Source organism: Drosophila navojoa, chromosome 3, assembly GCF_054131105.1.
Source record: "Drosophila navojoa isolate 15081-1374.11 chromosome 3, UAZ_NAV_1.0, whole genome shotgun sequence".
NCBI lineage: Eukaryota > Metazoa > Arthropoda > Insecta > Diptera > Drosophilidae > Drosophila > Drosophila navojoa.
The window spans coordinates 14,021,108-14,028,862 of record NC_142891.1 but is presented as its reverse complement, the minus strand read 5'-3'; the positions used below and the strand labels follow the sequence as shown (position 1 = coordinate 14,028,862).

General features: G+C 35.4%; 1 protein-coding gene and 1 non-coding gene across 2 annotated transcripts in view; one reads left to right on the top strand and one right to left on the bottom strand.

Annotated features, from left to right (window-relative positions):
* The first annotated feature begins 204 nt into the window (after positions 1-204).
* LOC108658133 (uncharacterized) overlaps positions 205-7,755 on the top strand; it is a 143,867-nt gene continuing 136,316 nt past the window's right edge. The window contains exon 1 of the mRNA XM_089256884.1: positions 205-264. The gene's annotated coding sequence lies outside the window, so the exon portion shown is untranslated. The remainder of the gene's footprint in view (positions 265-7,755) is intronic.
* TRNAG-GCC (transfer RNA glycine (anticodon GCC)) lies at positions 6,901-6,971 on the bottom strand. Its single transcript has one exon. It is a non-coding gene; the product is annotated as a tRNA-Gly (tRNA).

Sequence of the window (7,755 nt, the reverse complement as noted above, 5' to 3'; positions counted from 1 at the left end):
ACCACGTGTATTTCAATTATTAACACTTGTGCGCCGGCATTTCATTCCACTTAATTGTTTAATATTTTACAGCAATTTCAGGTTGGCACAACTTTCGTTTTGACGTTAATTTTTTTGTTTTCTATTTTTTTTTTTTTTTTTGCCTAAATACTGACATAAATATCGTCTATTTAATTAAAACTTTTCCTTTCCATTTGCCTCATTGCAGCAAGCGCCGCGCCACACGCTATAATTACGTACTTCTCGGTGTCAACATGATTGACGGTGAGTTTCCATTTGAATAGCTTGTTTAGAAATTACACAATTTTAATGGGCGGAATTGTTAAAGTGCAATTGTTTTCTTTTTTATGAAGGAACAAGTTTTGCAAATATTACGTATACGTAATTTTATTTCGAGTTAAATTCGTTTTTTTTTATAGAATTTATCATCAAAATTTTGTATTTGAATTTTTTTATATTATATAAATTAAAATAGCAAAATTTGGAAATTTTGAATCAATCTCTTTCAACTCAATCAATTGATTTTAATGCATATTATGCTTAAAAAATTTGGATTGATTTTAATTGTTCTTTATTTAATTTGTAAAATGGCAAACAGAAATTTTAATAATTTTTATAGAAGTGCTTTATTAAATTTTTTTCTTTTTCTTTTTTTTTTCAATTAATGTTTATGCGTGAATATACATATGTATATATATTGTGTTTTTCCTTTTTCAATATTAGATACGCCTATTAAATAATATAAACATATTAACTATTTAATTATTTACCTTATGAAAATATTTCTTTATATTTACTTATTGAATAGTACAAAAAAAGTTATTAATATTTATTAATAATAGCTGCTTGTGTTTACCAACTGAATCCAATAAAAACGAATTTAATATTTAACCCGTAATGATGGTAAATCCTTTTAAGTTATGTCAACAAAAAAGGCAAACACACACACGCTCTGTTTTTTTACTCGTATTATAATCAATTGCAAACATTGATTCAATATTTAACTTGAGAGTTTTGGTCAAACTAGAACAATGGCTTTTTAATTGAAAAATGTTTCACACAATGTAAATAAATGATGAAATTGCGCTTTTTAGCGAGCCAATAAAAAAGACCCAAAAGCCTGCATAAAAAATAGATTAAATATTAAAATTAAATTAATGCAATATGCAAATATAATCAATATAAAACATTAAGATTGGCGCGTAAAAAATGCGTTTAATTATTATTAATGCTTGCCCTATTGGAATTTAATTAATTTCGCCAAAAATATTTCAAATAGATGGCATTGTTTTAAATTTTAAATAGTTGCAAACACACGCACACACTGCTGTCTCTTTCTGTGTGTGTGTGTGTGTGGGTGTTAAGGTCTGGCAATAGAATTAAAGCGCTTTACGCTGCGGTCACAAATCGCTTTTAATTGCTGCCGCAGCGGCAACTATTGTTGTTGTTGTTGTTGCCCAACTAGGCATTAAATAACGCTGAAAACAACAACTTGAAAGGCAACAACAGCGGCGAAAATTGCATTGCATTTAAGCGGATTTAGATTTGGTTTTGTGCGCTTTTCCAATTGTATTTGTTTATGCTTTAATTTGGCATTGAATATGCAAGCCGCCAACTGCAATCTGTGCACATGCATGTGCATGCATATACATGCATATATGTATGTATATGTGTGCAGCCACGCCCACACATGCAGACATCAATTGGCTCATGTGAACAGCAGCTGCATTCAGCCCTGGCTTCTGGCTTGACTCTGTCCTCCATTTTGTAGCATACTTTTGTGCTGTTTGCATTTTGTTGCTCTTCGAGGCAGCAGCCGCAGCGACAGCGGCAAAAAGTGCTTTGTAAATACGCAGCCAGTCGCGTCGTGTAGTATTTAAAGAGGCGCAACTGCTGCTCGCAGCCCGCAGCCGGCGGCCCTCGCTCCTCGATCCAGTTGCTGCTGCTTCTATAATTGTGCGTGTGTGTGTGTGCCTGAGTGTGTGTGAGCTGTTTGTATAGCAGCGTCTTTTTATGAACTTGTTAACAATCTAACGACCTTTTCTGCTTTGCCCCTAAGCCCCTGTTGCCCCGTTATTGCCATTTCTGCTGCTGCTGTTGTGTGGTTGGCAACGTTTATTCTAACCGAGCGAATCATATGTTTGCGCATAACAAATATTTGCATACTTTTGGGCTGCTTATAAAAATAACATAATTTGATTTTGAGCAGAGGATGTGCAAATGTGATTTGTGCATATGTCAAAAGACGGGCACTCTTCTCTCTCTCTCTCTCTCTCTCTCTCTCTCTCTCTCTCTCTCTCTCTCTCTTTCTCTGTGAGTGTAAATAGCTCTCAGTCAAGTGCTCAACAGATTTTTGATTATGCACAACATATAGAGATATCTGTTAAGCAACATCCAATACATATATCAATTCAATACTTCAAATTCGACTTCAATACAAATTTCTAGAGGCCTGAAACTAGTTCTGGCAAATGCAAATCAGTTGGAGAGTTGACAATGCTTCGGTTTTGAATTTGAATTTGCTTTAATGTAGCGCTCCAGTTCGAGTGTGTGTGTGTGTATGTGTGTGTGTGTGCTAAACGAATATGGCACGAGTGTATTGGTCAAGCAGCGAGCAACTAAAAGCGTGCAACATACAAAAAGGCAAGCAGAAACAACATTTTCCGGCTGCCTGTTTAAAACTTGGGACTTGACTGGCAACAACAACAATAACAACAACAAGAACAACAGAGAGTTCATTAATTATTCATAGTGTTCAGCAGCAAAGTGTTTATGTGGCAAACGCTGCCCACAAAATGAACAGCATTCGGGCAAGGACACACAGCAAAGGGACCAGCAACAACCTGGCACACAAAACAGCAAAAGAATAGAGCAGGAGTGGGAGCAGCAGCAGCAGCAGGAGTGGGAGCAGCAGCAGCAGGAGTGGTAGCAGACAGGACAAACAAAATTATGCAAATTCAACTTTTTTTCTCAACATAAAAATAAACTAGCTGCCGAAAAGCAGAGGCACAAACTGTCCCCTGCTCCCCAGCCAGCCCCTGCTGCCGTCCCTTTGCCTGCTCCTCCTCCTGCTATAGAAAATTGACAATATTGTTAACAGCTTCTTTTAGAGCGCAGCTGATTAGATCGAAGTCGAGCAGTCGCCCCAATCGCCTGGCCACGCCCACTGCTCGCCATTGCGAGCGGGACAGTAACAAATCCTTACGTGCTAAACGCACATTCGACAAACAGAACTGAATTTGCTTTGCCTTCTGCCTTGTCAATTGCCATTTGTAAACATTGGGCTGCCTGTTAATGGTCAAATTTTAAAGGCTTCGTTTTTCTGTTTTTTAGACCCAAGCCACACGTACCCGAGCTATACATGAGTGTGCCTGTGTGTGTGCGTGTGTATTCATATGCTTGTGCCTGTGTGTGTGTGTATGCGGCTTTTGTGCAAATCGTTATTGAATGCCCAAAATTTCGAATTGCACCCATGGCGACAGTTTGTGTGTTTTGTCTGTAAATGTACAACGCCCGAGCGAGTGTATGTGTGTGTGTGTGTGTGTGTGTGGCTGGCCGTTGATGATTTGTTTTGTGATTTGAATGCAGCAAAAGGATTTTAGTTGGTGTCCAGCACTTGCGTCCATCTAAGTGCCAATCGGGGAGTAATCTTTAGTGCGCCCTCTGATGGATATGTTCAAATTATACTCAAACGCCCTCTGCTCACTTGATGGCACCAATTGAGTGCTTCCAGAGAGACGAGTTACATTTAGGTGGAAGCAAATAAACGATATTTAAATTTATTTTGTATGTATATGGGACAGATAAATCTAAAATAAAAACCTATCTCTTTTATAAATTAAGTGTTCTATATTACACAGGGTACTCCAGCTTCCATTTTGTAAGCTTAATCTCTATAAATTTTGCCAATTTAGGTGATTTATCTGTTACAGCTGAATTTTCATATATTTTATAATAAAAATCAATATAACATATATACATAAATAAATACATTACAAATATAATTTTAAGATATTCTATTGTTGTTTAATAAAAAAGAGTCCTTTTTTAATATTATTATTATTTTATATAAATAAATATTAACCTTTATTATTATTTTATATAAATATATATTTACCTTATATTCCTACACGTAAATTTTATTAATTTTCATTTGCTATAGTATTTAAAATATTTTCAAATTTTATTTTAATTGAAAAACTTAAAAATATATATAATGAATACAAAAATACGTACTTAAATATTTATTTAGTTATAATATACTATAATATAAAAATATGTTTCAGGATATAATATAAAAAACTATATAACATAAATATTATAATATAATATAATATAATATAATATAATATAATATAATATAATATAATATAATATAATATAATATAATATAATATAATATAATATAATATAATATAATATAATATAATATAATATATTGTTCCATCAGCGAAATTAAATAATTAAATATGAATTGTTTTTGCCTTAGGTTTATTATGCAAGTCTTATATTCAGTATAGAATATTCATTGTTCATTTGTGATGATAGCTATTACTATAGTAAAGTAAGCATAATATGATATGTAAATTTACAAGTTTAAAAATAATTTCACAAATACCGAATAACTTTTACCAAAGTTTGAGAATTGGGGAATCCTCATATATATATATTTTTGATGTCGGTATATTCAAGACACATGTTCTAAGAACAGATGGAGATCTTGATGAAGAAAAGCCAAAGACTTAATGAGTTTATTGTATTTTCCTTTCTCTTGATTACAGATAATAATCAGTAGTTTGCTTTGGTTTTTTGTTCTCTAGTAATCCCATTTTAAAGTCAGAGCTGGGCAATTTGTTGATTGTGCAATGTGTTATCGCAACAGTTAGAGCTGTTCAATATGAGTTTAATCTAAGCATATATCAAATGAATGGGTCCACAAACTGTCTTCAAACGAAATGTGAAGCATATTGCTTGGCTAGTTTTGAGGACCGAAGGCCGGAGGGCAACAGATGTTGGGGGAGTGTAGGTAAACAATGGTCACATTGATTAGGGTCACAAAATGCTGTTTGCAGACCCAATCAGATTGTGGCCAAGTTATGTGAGTTCGTCCTTTAACTTGCGGCACACAACATTTGCATTCGTCTATTCGAATGGGTAAAAGTCCAAGTTGTTAAGCAGCTTCCAGTTCCAGGCCAGTGCTGCATATATTAGGCCTAGTTTGACCAGCATCAGTTGAAACTATAAAAAGACTTTGATTCTTTTGTGCTGCTCGTTTCGAGTGTGAGTTGGCGTTCACAAAAGTTATAAATTGCTTGTTAGTTCAGTTTTGACAGTTTTGTTTCAAAAGATTGCAAAGATACACACACACACACCCACACACGTACATAGATTGCTTTAAAATTTTAATATTTATCAACTGGGCTACGACTTAATAATGAAACATTGAAATGTTTTTCACATTAAATGGTGTGCAACGTGGCGTATGCTTAATTTGAATGTAACACTTTAATCCAATTATGCAAAAATGCAACAAATTTATTTAGCTATTCGAAAGTCAGTTTATTTGACAACATAAATGTTGTTTTGGCCATCATTTAATTACGAATTTCTAGACCAGCCTATGCGTGACTCCATTGGCATTCAGTTCAGGGCGCATAAACCCAATTTCGATTCAATTGGATTGAATTTATTTAGGCATATATACCATGTATATATGTATATCTTTGAGTTTATATGTATATACGCTGACCAGGCGTGCATATCGAAAAACTTTCTTAATCAATAATTTCACACAAATGCAAAAGAAGTCCAGGTTCCGTCCGGCTACGTTCGGCTCCGGCGGCGCCCTTTGGTCCCCATCGGGCATCCGGTTACTCGGCAGACATTCGCACTCATTTAACAATTTCACGCTTCGTTTAGGCAACGTGCGCGACAGCATTGAGAGTGCCCCGAGGCACGAACGGACGCGCTGCGTTTTTGATTCAGCCAAATATATATATACATATATATGTATATGTATATAACTTTATATATATTTCTCAGGCTTTTTGCATCAAAAGTTTTTGGGTAAATAAAAGGGGATTTGCATGGTTTCTCCTAGTTAACCCTTTCTGGGCCGGTGTGGTGCGCTTACAGTTTTACTGATAACCCGCCGACATGCTACTCACTGTAGCCATTCATCGTCGTCCTCGCCGCCGACAGCCTCGTCCTTGCTGTAATCCACGCCACCCCCCTCCCCAACCCACGGCTGACGGTTGAGCGCGCACACAGTTTTCCCTCAACGGAAATGATGACATTTCGTCCAACTTTGTGCAGTCGCATAGAAATGCGGTAAAGGGCGTTGTCTGAGGTGTCTAAGAGGACTGTATAGAGAAACATTTGCGACGGCTTCTGCGAAAATGAGAAAATTTTGCACTGCGCCGTCAACGCCGAACGGAAATTGTTGAAATGCTGCGCGTTTTGTTCGCTCTGTTTGGCTGCCACAAAAATTGTGAAATTGTGGCCAAATGTTGTCGCCATCATTTTTATTGATTTCCTCTTACAATTCAGACGCACCTACCACTTTTTTTTTTTTTTTTTTTTGTTTATTTATTCGACTGACTGCGGTCGGAAGGAAGGTAGCAAAACGTTATTATCAATTATCATTTATTATTGTTGTGACATTTTTCTTCTCAGTCGGTCTGGATGGCTTTTCCTTTTACCTTTTCTTATTTCCTCTTCGACTATTTGTTCTTCTCTCTATTTCAGTATTCGATATCTGCAGCAATAATATTTTGAGCAATTTTCTGCGAATGGCAACCCGTTTTATTCGTTTCTTTTATATCAACTAGCAATCGTCTGCAGTCTTTGTATTAGCATAAAAAAAAGAAGAAAAGTGTAAAAGAAATAAAAAATATCATTTGCATCGGCCGGGAATCGAACCCGGGCCGCCCGCGTGGCAGGCGAGCATTCTACCACTGAACCACCGATGCCTGTTTGCGGTGGGCGAATCAAACCAGATTTTTGATTGACAAAATTATTTTGTATGAATTTATTTACAATTTGAAATTTGTTTTGCATGCATATTTATGAATTTGTTTTTGCTAAGCTATACAAAATTTATTCGTTTGATCATCAGATTTTGATTTGTTTTTCTTTGTGAAGGTATTAACTTGACTGCAAATAATTTAAAAAAATAAATAATCCAATTTATGCAAATCCATGACACGAAATAGACCATGTTTACTCAGCACAAACTATATATACACATACATATACATACATTTATATGAGTATGTGCGTTGTTTTTGTGGCTAATGACAGCTGTTCTGACCGTGTTTGCTGTACCGAATACTCATTAAAAGGTAAATACAAAATTGGAATTTAATGTCAGTGGGAAGTATGAAATAGTTTAATTGAGTTAGAGCTTAGATGTAGGGCACTGGAATTTAAAATGTGAGAAAACAACTTAATACGTAACTTTCAAATAATGTAAGAGAAAGGAAATGAATAATATAATATTACTATGTGAGAATACTTCTATTCTCCAATGCTCTAATAATGGAATACTCCTATACCGGGCGTATTCCAAGAAAGTCAACACTTCATATAGTAATCTAACATGAAGGAATGGATTCTACATATCTAGAAGGTAATAAATAAACCGACTTCATTCTCCCAAGTTGCTTGACAAAGTGCGCCTGCTTTAATTAGAGACTCCAGGCCCTTCCAGTTATGCCAAGTGGGGTGCTCACAACATTGGAGTGTAACTTGGTC